This window comes from Piliocolobus tephrosceles, chromosome 11 (genome assembly GCF_002776525.5).
Source record: "Piliocolobus tephrosceles isolate RC106 chromosome 11, ASM277652v3, whole genome shotgun sequence".
NCBI classification, from domain to species: domain Eukaryota; kingdom Metazoa; phylum Chordata; class Mammalia; order Primates; family Cercopithecidae; genus Piliocolobus; species Piliocolobus tephrosceles.
The window spans coordinates 74,416,599-74,434,184 of NC_045444.1; the positions used below are offsets into that span (position 1 = coordinate 74,416,599).

Here is a 17,586-nt window from a genome sequence, read left to right on the forward strand (position 1 = left end):
CCTTCCTTCCTTCCTTCCTTCCTTCCTTCCTTCCTTCCTTCCTTCCTTCCTTCCTTCCTTCCTTCCTTCTGTCAGAGTCTCGTTCTGTTGCCCAGGCTGGAGTGCAGTGATGTGATCTTAGCTCGCTTGCAAGCTCTGCCTCCCACGTTCACACCATTCTCCTGCCTCAGCCTCCTGAGTAGCTGGGACTACAGGTGCCTGCCACCATGCCCGGTTAATGTTTTGTATTTTTAGTAGAGACGGGGTTTCACCGTGTTAGTCAGGATGGTCTCGATCTTCTGACCTCGTGATCCTCCTGCCTCGGCTTCCCAAAGTCCTGGGATTACAGGCGTGAGCCACCTCGCCCAGCCCCAATTTCTTAAATCCTTGCATCTTCCACTCAAGAAAATGTGCCGTATGTTCCTTAACTTATATTTTGACATAACATTTCAGATACTTTCCTCTATATTAGACAATAGATAGAAGTGCACATGTTTTTATTTGTTATAGTAACAAATGGATGTTTTTACCTTTACATGTAGTTACATTTTTGTTTATGTGTGCAAATAAATAGAACACAAATTCCTTGAGGACAGAAAATCTGTCTTGTTCATTGTTGTATCACTACCATACAGACATTATCCCTGACATTCAATAAATATTGGTTAAATGAATACGTTTCAGTTACTGGAATGATGTCCTACTGTTTATAGTTTTTCTCATATCTTAGAATTTGTCTGTGTCTGTGTGAACTGGTCATGATGGTTAGGGGAGAAGGCCAGGTGCTGGGGATGTTGTCTCAGCTGCAGGGCAGACAGTTGCGTTCCAGTGAGTAAATAGAAGCAGCATGATGTCCAAGGTTACCCGAGACTACCTCCAGGTGCTTTGGAGGAAATAGATTAGCTCCAGGAGTCCCCGATGGAGCAATAGGGAGCTTTAGCTTGTGGGCATGGCACAGCAATGGAGAATCAGGTGGTATTTAATATGTAGACACCTGGGGCTATAACAGGTGTTCTTTTTGAAGTCTAGGTCTGCCATGCCAGTCAGTGGGATTTATTTGTCAAGTTTCAGTTTCTGGAGGGAGGGTGTGGCAAAAGTACATTAAGATTCTAGGAACTCGGAAACAGGTATCAAGATAGAAACAGTTACATACTGAAGCCCAAGGAGAGATGCACAATTAGGAACGTGGTGGTCTATGGCCTCTTAACAGAATGGGTAGCTTCTGAGAGGGAGGAGGCTGCGACTCTGGACCCAGCCATCATCACTGTCCTGCAACAGAAGAGTGATCAGTATCATTGAATGAGGAATGAAAAAACCTAGTTTCTCTCTTTTCTGAAACGTTTTGACTGTAGGATGGGTGAGTGGGGGTTCTGATTGTGAAGCTTGGAAAATAATGTCATGGCGATGCTCTGTGGGCACACTTGTAACTATTAGTCCACCTCATTTTTTCTCCCTTTTCATCTCTTTCTTTTGTGTCTCCTTTACAGCAGAAGCCTTTCTGCTTTCTATCCCTTCCTCTTCTCTTTTTCAATCTTCTCTTTCTCTTTTTCTTCTTCTTCTTTTGCCTTTCTCCCAGCTGCAGGGTGTGATTTTGTAAGTATGGTAAAAATTCTGTACCTAATATCTTATGATTAAGGTAAAGAAAATCTAATGCATATGTAAGAATAATCTAGAAAAAAGGTCTGGGGATTTTTTTGGTGTTGAGGGATCTATAAAACTGAGAAAGAATGTATTTTTTTCTAAGACATTCATGTAACCTATGAATACATTTAATTTAGACTTTAGGGCCGAGTGTGGTGGCTCATGCCTTTAATCCCAGCACTTTGGGAGGCTTAGGCAGGTGGATCACCTAAGAACGGGAGTTTGAGACCAGCCTGATCAATATGGTGAAACTTCATCTCTACTAAAAAAGGAAAAATTATCTGGGTGTGGTGGCATGTGCCTGTAGTCCCAGCTACTCAGGAGGCTGAGACAAGAGAATTATTTGAACCCAGGAGGCAGAGGCTGCAGTGAGCCAAGATTATACTACTGCACTCCAGCCTGGGCAACAAAGCGAGACTCCATCTAAAATAAATAAATAAATAAATAAATAAATAAATTCATTAATTAATTTAAAAAATAGACTTTAGTTTAAAAAAATGTTTTCAGTATAACAAAGAAAATACAGAAGCCAAAGGTAAGTTATGTTTGCCCTATTGTTCTTGTGAAGAAAGAAAAGATAACCAACCAAAGCATGTTGTTACTGCTTTGAATTAGCTATAGAACAGTTATCTATAAATGAAAAACATATTTCCTTTTTTGAAAACTACACTTTTTTCAGTGACTTAAGATTCATAACAAATTTATGTGGCCTTTTTTTTCTTTTCATTGGGTTAGTATAATTCTTTGAAAGTATATTAATAGATAGTGTATATATATATATATGAGTTTTTTTTGAGACAGAGTCTCACTCTGTCGCCCAGGCTGGAGTGCAGTGGTGTGATCTGGGCTCACTGCAGCCTGCCTCCCGGGCTCAAGAGATTCTCCTGTATCAGCCTCCTTAGTAGCTGGAACTACAGATGCATGCTACCACACTCAGCTAATTTTTGTATTTTTAGTAGAGATGGGGTTTTACCATTGGTGAGGCTAGTCTCGAAACCCTGACCTCAGGTGATCCACCTGCCTCGGCCTCCCAAAGTGCTGGGATTACAGGCGTGAGCCACCACGCCCAACTGTAAAAAATATTTTTACAGTGTGGTGTACAATCAAGTTTTTGTTCATTCATCATTTTAAGACAAGTTCCTTAGATGGATATTAAGGAGACCAGACAGAAGTGATGATGATAGATTCTTTTGATTGCAAGAAAGAAAAAAAAAATAACTCACTCACCTCAGTAAGGTTAAGTTTAGAGATGAACAAGACAGGAACCCCAGCCACATGTCCAATCTTTAAGAGAACCCGAGGAAAATGGACTGAGGTTTAGAATTGGGATGTAACTACTGTGGCTTTTCGGAGCAGATTCCTTCTCTGCCCCCTAGTGACAGAGTTGATCCTCTGCCATTGGGATGACACAGCTCCCTCTGTCATACTTTTCTTGTGGCCACCAGTACTCTCTTTATTGTAGATGTTTCTCTACCTTTTTCTGTCTCAGTTTCTCATCACTCCTACTTATTATTCATGAACTTTACTGCTTTATAACATCTGTAAAGTATCTTATTTCTCTATGTCTTTGGTTTTCTGCTCTAGCTACAAACAGACTGATTCTCTTCCCATCTCACTCAGAGTCTAGAGCCTGTTCTTGGTTCAGGTAGTTGAGACAGAAGTCTCCCTCTATCACCCAGGCTGGAGTGTAATGGTGCCATCATGGCTCACTGCAATTTTGACTCCCCAGATTCAAGCAATCCTCCTTCTTAGCCTCTCAAGTAGCTGGGACTACAGGTGTGTGCCAACACACCTAGTTAGTTTGTTTTGTATTTTTTGTAGAGACAAGGTCTTGCTTTGTTGTCCAAGCTGCTGTTGCTTTGTTTAGGTGGACCTTTTGTACCAGATCCCCACATAAGCCTTAGATGATCTAGTCTTAGCTCAGGTGCTTACTCTCATGTCTTCAGAGGGGGAAAGGCTTATGTTGCTTGTCTCAAGGTAGGATTATTCTTCTAGCAGGTGAATGGGTGACAACACTCACAGATGAGATTTATAGGCATGGCAGGCATTTTGAGAGCACACAGATGGCCAGTTTGAGCATAGTGAGAAACTCCCTGTCACAAGTGCACTGGTTGGACAATCTATGGTACCTAGCACAGAAACTTGCTCTTGGTTGACCTTATATTTTTATTTACCTTATTTCTGTTTTAAGCAAAACAATCAATGAATGAGAAATAACTATTCCTTACTGAGTTTTTGAGATTTTCTTTGGATCTCATTGCATATTTTACTTATACCCCCCTCATTTAATTCACAATTTTTCCTTGTAAATTAATTGTCATGTACTAACTACTTTATGGGATATTTCAATCCATAGATGGGACTTAAAACACATAAACCACTTATACAGGGAATTAAACTTACTTGATAATGTTGACATCTATAAGTATGTGAGGCTATTTCAGTTTTAAAACGTAATAAAGATTGCATCTCACAGTGTAGTCTCTGTCTTGAATAAATTGCTTCTCTGCAAAGTAAGTCTTTGAGCTAATACTCAGAGCTTATACATGTAACATTGGCCAAAAGCACAGTTAGCATTTTTTAAATTTGAGGAGAGGTTGTCTTTAAGTGAATATACTTTCAAATGTGTGTGCTACTTCTCTTTAAGCGTGTGTGTGTGTGTGTGTGTGTGTGTGTGTGTGTGTGTGTGATGACTGTTAGTTTGATTTTTGGCAGAGTGGAGCTTGGTGACCTATTGATAAGATTTTTCTCCTTTCTTTAACACTTTCCATTCTTTACCCAAACTCTTCCTAAACATCTATTGAGCATTTGCTCTTTCCCAGGCACAAAGAAAATGATGTGATTTTTATCTAATTCAGATATACAGTAAGTCTGTGGTTGCCGTATTTACAAATCAGCTGGCAAGATGTAAGTAGTTTGAATACTATGGTTTCCTTGATTGGGCAACAGTTTTTAATCATTTGTACAAATGGCTATATTCTTTCAAATTTCACACTGTTTGTGATTTCTTCTGTAGTAGGGTTTCTTGGCAGATATTAATAGAAAACAATAAACATCATTATTTCATTTGGCAATAAGCAATTCATAGCTTAGAATGGTTTTCTAATAAAAACACACTCTACAATGAATGGAAGTTTTTCTTTTCCAGCACTATCAATTGAAACTTACAGTTCCCTAAAATGGTGAAATCAAATGATAAATAGTACACAGGATTTTAGCATGCAAACAAGATGTGTTATCCTCCATTTGTAAGAAGGAAATAAGAGAGTGGAGATTTCTGAGTCCTGACCTTGGCTTTGATGCTACTAACTCATCTTTCAACATTGATTTTCTCTTTGGTAAAAGAAGGAAAGCACAACACTGTGTGTGGGACAGAGTTGTTTTGAAAATAAAATGTCATTATATCAGTGAAAGCATTTTAAAAAATTAAAAGAAACTTACAAATTCATCATGATCAGAAGCTTACCTAATTAGTATAGATTACTATTTAGAAATTAAGAATTAAGTTAAGCAAGTATTTAATAGGCTGACATCTATTAAAACATTATGATAACAAGTTATTATAATTTATTTACTTGTCTGTCTACTAGATTAGAAACTAAATTTCTTCATCTGTTTTCCTAGTCCACAATACAATGCACAGCATTGAGCAGGTGTTTGATAAATGTATATTGGATGAATACAGCTAGAGAAGAGATAAAGATGAATCTTTACAATATCATAGTCTGATTATTATATACTACTGGATGAGCTCTCCATCAGGCTTCAGAGAAAGAGTTAGATCCATTTAAGAGGTAGCTACATCATTGATTTTCCAGCACTTCAAACTATGAGATTAGAAAACTTTTGTTTCTTTAATTTCACTTGTTGTTGTCATTGCTGTGAATGGCTACAGCAAACACAGAGAGGATATGCTCCTGGCAGTATTATCTTCATTAGCTGTATGAAGATGTCTTCATTGAGAGAATGTATTGTACTGACTTGAATATAAGTGTTTTCATGAATGGCAAAGAGATGAAGACTGGTTTGCCCAGTTGTATCTAGTTCTCCAGAGGAGTTACCTTCTATGGCTAGTAATAGTACTTTCTACTTACTAATAGATTCAGAGCTTTGGGAAGACTTCTCTTTAGTCATTTACTTCTTTTAACTACACACAGCTGGGAAATTAGATATTGTTAGTATTACATAATCTTCTGTTTCCTATGTTGAAATGTCTTTGCAAAAGTTTACATGCAAGTGCAAACTCTGACATCAGTTGTTGGAAAAAGGAAATTTGGTTGTAAATTTTGCCTTTTCAGCATGTCATAACTTCTCCTGGAATGTGTAATGCAACCTCATATTTGTATTGTACTTACAGTTTTGAAAGTGTTTTCATACATGAACTCGTTTGAAAATACTCTAGGAGAGAGGGAGAATAGGTATTATTAACATCATTTTGCAAGTGCTCAATAGATTATTTTGACCTAACCTCCATGTGACATATATAATTGTTAAATGAAATTAGACTTGTCCTTTTTATGTTGATATTTCTGCCTCTTTTATTCTTCTGAAAATCTGTGAACAAAGAAGATACTTGCTATCTACGCTAAGCCATATCATTGGGTCTTTGGAGACTGAGCTCAAATGAGATGATTGCAATCTTCTCTCCTCATAGGTAGGAAACTATCTTCAGGTATCACAGAATCAATGATAGATAACTGAAAAGGTCAGAGATATTTTTAAAGTTTTGTTAGGAGAGAGAAAAAATTCCCTTCTGCATTTTATCCTTCTATCCAAGCATAGGCTGAAGAGAAAGATGTCCTTAGCTTGGGTAAATATAATATAATGCTTGTTTATTATAAGCATTTTATATACTCATTTATACACAGTCTGTTTTATGGAGCTGGGGAAGGAAGGGATTAAAATGTATATGTATATACATTTATAATGCATGACCTATTTCTTAAGTAGTTATAGTTTATTGAATTCTGTTTGAAGTGGGAACTAAGCTCTAACAGAGAGAGGAAACATGGGGAAGAACATTCTAGAGAGGAATCAAGTACTTTCAGTAGCAATCAGATTTAAATAGTATAATACAGTTGAACTAATTTGAGAGAAAAGAAAAGTAGCCTAATATTTTATGAGGGAACAATGAAGAAAAATGAGCTTCAATAAGGTAAACTTTTCTGTCATGTATACCAGCATCCAGTTTTCAATACTGAAGTTATAAACCCAGGTGTCTGGTATATCTTAAGTTTCTTATAAAATAAAGTTGGATTTACTTTTTCCCAGTTCCATAAACACTGATAGTTTAAGTGTCTAGTGTTTTTATTTTTATTTTTTGACAGACCATTGAGATATCACATAGTAGATGTCGGATGCTTAGGCAGTGAAAAGGTATCAAAGCAGATAATTACTCTAGAAACTTATTTGACCAGTTACTAAGACGCCAAGGATTTACTTAGCTTTTGTCTTTGGGAAGAGCTTCAAAGAAATAAGAAAATACCTTATTAGAGTAGAATTGAATTGGAATAATACTATTAAGCTTCCAGTGATGTCTTCATTTGCTTACAGTGTAAAATGTATTATTAATTCATCTGGAATCAAGAGAGATCATTTGTCTTTGTGTAATTATTAAATTAGGTAGTGCTCAACATCACCTATAACATTATCACGTTTATGAAATTGTTCATATCTCCTAAATCTGTTTATTTACAGTTTTAAAAATTGGTCTCCTCTACTATCTTCAAAAGAAGTGAAGATGTAATAGGATATCACAACCTAAATTTGATGAAAAACTATACGACATCATTTCTTAAGCAAACATAAAAATTTTAAAGTATATAAACATACTTAAAGTATAAATAATTCTTAAAATCTACTGAAGGCTTATCTGAAATTCTGTGTCCCTTTTTAGCTTCTAACAATAACAAATGTTTTCAAAACACCAAAAGAGTATCTATATCATTTTATAGAAAACTTTTATTTTCTTCAAAATATCAATCAATCATTTTGGCTCATTATTATTTACTAATGTTAGCTCAATTTGGGAGAAGCCATAGAAAATTTAAATAAAATGTGTAGCATACATTAGTAAAGAATATATACATTTAAGAGTAATTATTTGGTTGTACTTGGCAGACAACCAATTAAAACTCAGTTAAGCCAAACAATATACATTGGTTACTATAGTAGAAAGTTCTAGAGTGGTTCAGGCCTGACTGAATCCAGGCAGTTAGATATTTGTTTCCCTCTTGTAGCTCTGTTATCCACTGAATTATATTTTAAGGCAAGAAACATGAGGACAAAATAGCCACCAGGTTTTCAGTCCTTCAGTTAGTTAATTCAAGTGGAAAGGGATTGTTTCTTTCTAGTTTTTAAAAAAAGGGTGCTGATTGTATTTTCTTTATTTTAACTTAGTCCACATTCCCACTCATAAGTGAATAATTATTATTAGGATCATGGTACTGCCATTGACCAGTACTGGAACTACAACTAGGGGGTCACCCTTAGGCAAACATAACTACCAGGAAAGAGGAAAAAAAAAAAAAAGTAAATCTGCAAAGGAAATTCAGGGTGCTATTACCAGAATATTTTGGTGGAGGGGAGGGTGTTGGGTGGTGACAGGAAATCACAATGTATGTATAAACAAGTTAAATGCAGGGTGAAATGCACACTGTTTTGTGAAAATGCTACTGAACAGTGATTTCTTCATTTGCTTGCGGTGTAAAATATGTTTACACCGAGAGAGATCATTTGTCTCTCTTCATTCCAGAGCAACAGTTTAAATGGTGAAATAACATTTAGTATTAGAGTAACATAAAGAACAATCACAAAACATTGATATTGAAAATGTTCGATTGCTGAAGAAAGGCCTTCAGGCATAACCAATCATCATATAAAATATTGGTGATGTCTGCATCTCTGAGACTGTTTCCTCATCTGTGAGACAATTATTATGATATGGCTAACAGCAGACGAATTTGTATATGTTTTTCTGCTTGATTATATTGGTACAGAAGGTAATCCAGATTTTACTGAACAGTGTTTTATAATTTGAGTGAAATTATATCCAATTATGGTGATACTACAATTAATGTAGAATAGAGACAAGTATTAGTAAAGCTCCTGACCGCTGCATCCTGCAACTGTGGGAAATTGGAAGACTGAATAATAGCTCTCTGAAATTTGTCTTTAAATATATTACATACTCTATGAATATTAACATGAACAAAATTAAACTCCACAGGACTGGAAAAATTAAACTAATGACTTTTTATGTAATCCAAGTTAATGAATGCTTTCTGGCCCAACTTTTCATTAGGAAATGAACCACAGTTTCCTGATTTCATTCATTCCAACAGCTTCCATTGTGTGACTGTTTACAAAAACGCTTAATAAGAACCCTTAATGAAGACTTACTCTCTTTTCATTAATACTGAAATATATTTACATAGTTTTGCAGCTTTTAGGAGTAACAGATAGTCTTAAAAATTAATAGTGGCTTTTAGAATAGGTGTTGTATAAATATTTTCTTTAATCATCTGAGTATTTCTAATAAAATATTATAGTAAAGAATGGAGAATCATAATTTCATCTTCTAAATGAAAGAAGGAAGGCAGAAGCTTAAAATATGGGGAATATTTGGAAAAAATTCTGTTTCTATTGATCTTGGTGCTGAAATCCATATTTGCAGTGTTTTACAAATATATCCGTTCCCCTGTATCCTCAGGGGATTGATTCCAGGGCCACCAGCAGATACCAAAATCTGTGCATATTCAACTAAGGCTGCAGTAGCCATGCAGAACCCGTATATATGAAAAGCCAGCCCTCCATATCCACATGTTTTGTATTCTGTGAATACCAGTATTTTCCATTTGAGTTTGATTTCAGATGCAGACCCTGTGGGTGTGGAGGGCCAAGTGTATTTATTGAAAAAAATACCTACCTGGAGGTGGACCGACCCATGCCGTCCAACCTGTGTTGTTCAAGGTTTAATTGTGTTTCTAGTGTTAAATGATAAACTAAATGCAGATATGATTAATCCCCAAAATTAAATGTAATTAAATCTGTAAAACACATTAGACAAATGCAATTTTAATCATTAATTAAATATACTTTTAAAAACACCTATGATAATGACTTACTTGCTTTAATGCCTTTGTATGAATTCGTAGGTAACGTCTTACTGTAAGATTTAGGAATTTACATTACAGTATTTTATGGACAAAATGTATAATAATGACATTAAGGGAAAATAAAATGTAAAGCAACCTTTCCTAATCTGATGGAATTGAGTGAAGAGTTGGTTACATGTAAGAAGAGCAACCAAGTTAAAGGAACAAAAAGTTCAAAGGCCATAAGCCATAAGGTTTTTATTAAAATGTCAGAAAATCTCATTGAAACGTCATGAAATTGAAAAGCACACCAAAAGGAAAATAAAAATTATAAACTAAGCATTCAATAAAGTAAACATATAAACTTATACTTCACTTCCAGTTAAAGAAGTATGCATTTTAAAGGAAAAGGTACAAAATTTGCCAAATTGTCAAAGATTAAAAAGATAATTGCTGGCAAGTGTGGTTTAAATTCAGCATTGTCATATGCTATTGGTGGAAGTCTTTGTTGACATATCTTTCCAGAAAATAACTTGATGATGTGCATTAAAATACTTAAAAGATCAAATACTTTTTGATAGGAATTTCACTTATATGAAGCCACAATAAAGAAATAATTTGGGCCGGGTGCAGTGGCTCATGCCTGTAATCCCAGCACTTTGAGAGGCCAAGGCTGACAGATCACGAGGTCAGGATTTCGAGACCAGCCTGCCCAGCATAATGAATCTCCATCTCTACTAAAAATACAAAAATTAGCTGGGCATGGTGGTGTGCACCTGTAGTCCCAGCTACTTGGGAGGCTGAGGCAGGAGAATCATTTGAATCCAGGGGGTGGAAGTTGTGGTGAGCCGAGATTGCACCACTGCACTCCATCCTGGGCAACAGAGCGAGACTCCATCTCAAAAAAAAAAAAAAAAAATAGAGTTTGAGATGAGCACAACAAATATTTATGTACAAAGATATGTACCATGGTTTCATTTACAGTGTGAAAGATACAGAACTTTTAAACACACCAACAGAAATAATAATTACTGTAAATTGCTGAGATTTTATGTGTCGGGCTTTATGATTAGTGCTGTGTATAGATTATCTCATTTATGTCTAAGTTCACATTAATGTGTACTTAGCATTTATTTCTAAATTTACCTACCACTGTTTTTATAATGGACAAGATTTTTCTCAGTGGAACTCACCTTTCATCACGTGTGGAAGCTGTATGACTTAGGAGAATTGGCCATATTTGTATCTCCAGGAATACTCCCTGATTGTCTTAAGCCAGTCAGTGATTCTGCACACCTACCAATTGGTTAGCAATGTGCTTATCATTTCATTGGTTCAGATAAGAATGAATACCCAAACTATTGATTAGGGATTGAGCTAGAAATTATCTTCTCCCCTTAGTTCTTAGTTATATAAAAGGTACAAGGAAAATTGAGAATAGGAAATTTATCAATAAGAAAAAATTTTGCAAAAAGCTAACTGGGCAACAGCTAATGTTACATAAATGAAATGCAAATCTAAAACAATATGTAAGGCAATTTTCCTATTATAATTCAATTTTTCTATTGAATTAAAATAAATTTTTAAAACCCTGATATATATGAACAGTATAGGAAGATTGGGGTGAGATTTGCATACTTTTTCACTTCTGTGGGAGTGTAATTTGCCCTATTTTCCAGACAAAGTATTGTAATTATATACAGACTTTGATCTGGTAATTTCCATTCTCTCTTGTCTCGATCGTCTGATGTTTAAGCAATGATTTATATAACAGATAAAATATATGTGTAGAATATATCATTCAGTGCTTTAGGTGTTTCACAAACTTTGTAATCATTTATTTCTCAAAGCAACACTAGGTTAGATTATATGGATGAGGAGACTAAGGCATATCCCGTCAAGGCAACATAGTTTTGGAATCAGGCTTATAACACTTTCCAGGCCAACTACAGTCATTTTAGTCACTACACTACTTTGCTTCAATTCTACTCATCACAGTGTCTCTATATAGAAAAAAACGGAAAAATCTTAAATATGGAACATTATAATGGGCAAAAAAAGTTATAAGGTGACATGTTATGCCAATAGTATTTATTTGAAGACTTATTTAATGATACAAGAATATGATTGCACTGTAGGTGACAAAAGGTAGGAAATGAAATTGTATGTTGTCTTTGTATTGCTATAAAGGAATACCTGAGGCTAGGTAATTTATAAGGAAAAGATGTTTGCTTTATAAGACACATGGTGCCACCATCTGCTTCTGGTAAGGGCTTTAGGCTGTTCAGACTCATGGCAGAAATCGAAGTGGAGCCTGCATGAGCAGAGATGACATGGCAAGAGAGGAGGCAAAAGAGAGAGGGGAGGGAGGTGGCAGGCTCTTTGTAACAAACAGCTCTTACAAGGGGCTAACAGAGCAATAACTCACGCATTACCACCAGGATGGCACCAAGCCATTCATGAGGAATCTGCCCCCATGACTCAAACACCTCTCACTAGGTCCCATGTTTGACATTAGGGATCACATTTCAACATGAGTTTTGGAGGGTGAAATAGCTGAACTATTGCATATGTGTAGTACAATTTCAGTTTTAGAAAAAGACTGGGTGGAAGGTGTCTAAATATTATATTTTAGTTTATCTTAATATAGATGATTTTTGTTTTCCTTATAATTTTCTAATTTTCTAAGTGTTTTGTTCATAGACACACTCACACTATATATACTGAAAAGTTTAATAACCAAATGCTTCAAGGAAAGTGACTTCTGTTTTCCACTAATTTCAGCAAAAAGAGTGAACGACTTGATAATTGTTCTCCTACTTTTTTTAATTAGAAAAATTTCCTGCCATTGAGAGCTTCAAAGCACTGCTGAAAGTTTCACGGCAAATGCAATGGAAAGCTTGGATTGAATTTGATTTTAAATTGATAAATTTAGAATTCTTATGTGTTCTGAAGAGTTTTTCATGTCTCATCCACTATCACTTTTTTCATTACCATACTGAAAGCTGAGGGTATGGAACTCAGAATGTATTTGGAAGAATAACAGGTGATATGAATTTTTGGTACTATCTGATTTCCGGGAATAGAAAAACCCAGGATCAAAGCTATCTTTGTCTGGTTCTATTCCTATATAAATTAAATGACAAAGATCGTTCCAGTTTTACATCTTATAAATATGAATGCCTTGAGTCTATTTTGCATTAGCATCTAACAAATATACACAAATTTCTAAGAAGTAATTTGCTTGTCTCATCCCTTCCCTTTCATGTCTCTTCAGAGCTGCCTTGGCATTATGATCATCCTAAACACCTATCTAAAACACATATCTTACTGTACTGCTTCCCTGTTTAATCATACTTCCATCACCTTTAGGGTAAAATACAAATGTTATAACATGGCAGTCAGGAGCCTTCCTGATGTGGCCTCATCTCATTCCTAAAGTTTCCTATAAATATTCTATTTTAAAATAAAATATTCTAATAGCCTATCCTTGAAGATGGCGTGTTCTTTCTTATTCGTGTGCCTTTGCTTATGATGTTTCCTTTGCCAACTGTGGCTTTCCCCACCTTCCTCACTGGACAGCTTCTGTGAACTGAAGGTTAATGAGTCTTACCTCTTTTAGGAAGACTTTTCTGCAGCACCTAGCCTGGCCAGGAACATAGTCCTTATCACACTGATGCATGCAAAGGAGTATACAGACTTATTTTACTCTCACTAGTAACTAAACAACTGGGCATTCAGTGGCTGTTCAGTGAATATTGTGTTAATGAACAAAATTACTTTTCTAATGTTATTTTCCTTAAGAGTGTAGGGGTATAGGTATGACTATTCGTATGTCATTTCCTTAGTGAGATGACTAGAATACATAGGAATTGATTGCTCCAGGCTACTTAGGACAATCATCTTAATATCACTTTCTTTGTACCTTTTGCTTAGAACATTGGGGTGAAAACATTTGAGAAGGTGTCTTAAAGGCATACTAAGGCATGTGTACTTTGTCCATTGGTGATGTGGCCAAAGTACTTGTTAGAGAAATTACGACTGGCTAGGGATGGATAGGTGGGGAGTGTAAACTGGGAGAGAAAACAAACTGGAGATTGTTGTATTAAGTAGAATTGAATTTATTTAACTGCATGTAGGTGGTAAGGGAAAAAAGAGGGATTGATCATGCCAGATTTCAGGTGTGAGCAATCAGTGGGAATTGTACTACTTACTTAATGTCACAAGACACAAAAGAAAAATATAGAAAAGAAAATCAGGGCCAAGATCTGATTTTATATATTTTGAATTTAGGAGCCTATAGAGGATAAGAAATAAATATCCAGGAAAACTGCTAAAACATTTTGTAAATTAGATTAAATACTGTCAAATTCTTGGACCTAGGCAAAAAAGAGAATAATGATTTTGAAAATATTTTAAGATCATGATAATGGTGGTCCATATTTCATATGATGACAAGTAGAAATACAATTTGGCCTGACTTGTTTATTTTGCTTATTTTATTACATATAGAATATTTAAAGATTTACCTGTTACATTAACAAATTGAAGCATTTTGTCATATTGCAGCATTAATAATGTTTTTCTTAAATGGTACTGTTGGGGATAGATAAAGGAAGTTTTAGTAAAGAAATAGTTGGTTTCATTTAATTTCATATACATCTTCAAATTGTATGAAAATGTGTAATAAATGGTGGCAAAACAGTATCAAATTGAGCATATTATGTTCATACTAAAATTTTAAGAAGCATTTGAATTGGAAATCAGGATTTTATATTTTAAAATAAAATATGTTCAAAAGAGCAGCCCATAAGCCAATCTGAGTTTTGCAAGAATATTCAAAGTGCTCTTTCTATGAAAAATCTAATCGTATCAGACATAGAATAATAGCTCCCACTTGGAAAATATATCATTTCCTGCAAGAAGAAAGACAGAAGTAAGCATAAGTTAGTTCTTATTTTTTGATGTGTGTATTTTTGTGCTCTTCTTTATTCTGTCACATTGCATAAAATATTCTAGTTTGAAAAGTATTTCCTGCAGTATGACTGGGTTTCAGTGAATTTAAGATAAAAATAAAGGCTAGGAGGATGTTAAATTGAATTGACCATTTCAAGGAAAAGATTTTCTTTTATTAAATTTTGGAATTAAATCTATTGAAGAGTTTTATTAACAATTATTTATCTTGATTAAATTGAATTGACTATTTTAAGGAAAATATTTTCTTCTATAAAATTTGGGATGAAATGTATTGAAGAGTTTTGATAACAGTTATTTATCTCAAATTATTTCTCTCTAATTTCTGTTCATAAGATCAATAGTTGTCAAAATAAAAATGGAAAAACTATATCATCCTAAAAGAGAAATAATTTTGTTCTTCCTTTTCTCTCCTTTCATCTAAGACCAACAAACAAGAAAAACACGACCTGATAAACGACTGTGGAAATCATGACATGGTTTTATAGTTTACCTTTTAGCTATGTGTCATGCTTGAAATTTCCTGTCCAGGATAAACACATCTATTTTTAGAGCTGGAAGTATGTGATGATACAACCTTTACATTTTACAGCAAGGTGAAGCGAATTGTGTAATTCATACATGCTAAGATCCAGTCAGTGCTGAGAAAATAGCATATGATTTAATAAATAATGGTGTTACTGAGTTAAGCAAACATTGTTTTTCACTAAAATTATAAAATATCAATATATGACCTTAAAATATACTGTGCTAATATTTTAATTCAAAATTTAAAATTGTTGCTTTTTGTTGTAGATGCTGTTGATGATCAGCCTATAACCTCTCTTTTAGTGCTATAGTTCAAACTGGCAAAATTTCTAATGCTTATCCTGCATTTCTTTACCTAAGGGATTCTTTGGCCACAAGAGACTACTTTGTTAACCAAACAGACTGAAAGTTCTAGGGAATCAATGCCCCTGGGAGCAACCCTCAGCTAATGACTAATGAGGATTGGTGTATAAATATGCTAGCTCTGATTCTGACAGTGAGATATAGCTGAGGGGTGTATTACACACTGGATGTCTGATTTTCCCCAGCCAGATTAAGCTGCAGTTGCCAATAGTGTTACAGGTCTGATAATGATCTCTGTGTTGGTAAGAGGTCTTCCACTCCGGGTCTCACTTCTTTCTTTTCATCCCTGCTAATATTTCCTGGGATTATCTCCCAAATAAACTTCTCACATTGAAGTTATTATTACCTCAGTGTTTGCCTCCAGGGCAACCTAAAATGAGATCCTTCCTTTCTCTCTAAAGTCATGTTAGAAAATGAAAAAGAAGCTGGGTGTGATGGCTCACACCTGTAATCCACCCAGCACTTTGGGAGGCCAAGGCTGGCAGATCACCTGAGGTCAGGAGTTCGAGACCAGACTGACCAACATGGCAAAACCCCCTCTCTACTAAAAATACAAAAATTAGCCGGGCGTGATGCCACACAGTTGTGGTCCCAGCTACTTGGGAGGCTGAGGCAGAAGAAAACAAATAGAGTGAACAAATAGGTCAATAGGCTTCTGAAGAATATGTGGCTAAGATGGAAAAAGATGGCTTTCAAAGTATTCAGATGGCTTAGATTGAAACACAGAGGAAGGGATAAAATAATATGTGAGATCTGTCTATTTAAGAAAGTAAAAAATATACATATGGCAACATCAATGTCTGTATCAAGGGGTTTGTATCAAAGTTATGATGAGAAGCAGGGCACATGACTTAGATATGTTTCTCCATTTTTCCCCCTCCTTCAAAAACATCAGGTCTTTTTAGTGTTTTGGCAAAAGATACTACGCTGTGAATTCTTCTGGTACTATTTGAACTTATGTCAGAGGTACATTCGAAATAATATAATTAAAGGAAGACATAGTTTGTGCTGTTGTGTCTACCCAGAAAGAATTTTTGTTTGTTGGGATACAAATATAGAAGTCTTAACCAATTAACATATCTCTTCTAGTTATAGCATGATTATGAATAGAAAGATAAGCTATCTAAATGCCTTGCCATAACAGTCAAAGTAGAATGAAAATGAAAATAAATCGGTGCCTTCTAAAATTCAGTTTCACCTTCTTAATCATCATGAACAGGGTATGAGATTGGTTAGTCCAAATAAATAGTATGTGAAAGAGATAGTTGGGGCTCCTTGTTGTTCAAAGAGGAAAGGCATATATTATTAAAGAACTATCACCAAGCTTTAATAGTAACGTATCTGTGAGTTAAAACATTTAACACATCATCTATAAATCTTGCTATTTTTCATTACCTAGGTATCAGTAACAATCTTTTCCAAATATTTACATATTTTATCATTATTTTCCTATTATTAGGTAACTTTCTTGAACATTTTCAAGAAACATAATTAGAATTTTAAAAGATATGCTGAACTTCTAAATTTAAAATAAACAGAAATGTAATTATTGATTAATTCTAAGTCCAATTATATTTTCCTTTTTAGTTATTTATGATTCCATCTGATATACATAGGAGAGAAAGTGATAAAAGAATTCTGATGGCAACTGTATGATAGAAGCTATATAAAGTCAAGTGTCCGTTTTCTTTCAACTATATTTGAGCATACTCAGGTAAGAATAAATGATTGTTTATACATTTTCCATTATTTCCAAAAAGGACTTGAAATTATAAAAATGCTATTATTATGTGCTGAGTGTTTAAAAATATAGTCTTATGTTGTAAAAAATAGTAAAATGCATAAAAGTAAACTAAAATTAAAAACACTGATGAGCCTTTTTTCTGAAAATAAGCTCTGTCATCATTTTGTTCTATATAATTTTATTTTTGTTTTGTTGGATTTTTCTTTTAAGCAAAGTTACAATGATAGTATTACATTTAGTTCATTTTCATGTAGCTGATAA

The 17,586-nt window shown here is 34.7% G+C and overlaps 1 protein-coding gene across 33 annotated transcripts in view; it reads left to right on the forward strand.

Moving 5' to 3' along the window:
- Positions 1–17,586, forward strand: part of GULP1 (GULP PTB domain containing engulfment adaptor 1) — a 320,008-nt gene that overhangs the window by 83,667 nt on the left and 218,755 nt on the right. For 28 of the 33 annotated variants that reach the window (XR_004229212.1, XM_023212402.2, XM_031936478.1 and 25 more), the window contains one exon: positions 17,169–17,295. The exons of the other annotated variants lie outside the window; for them this stretch is intronic. The gene's annotated coding sequence lies outside the window, so the exon portion shown is untranslated. The remainder of the gene's footprint in view (positions 1–17,168; positions 17,296–17,586) is intronic. 33 annotated transcript variants of the gene reach the window in all.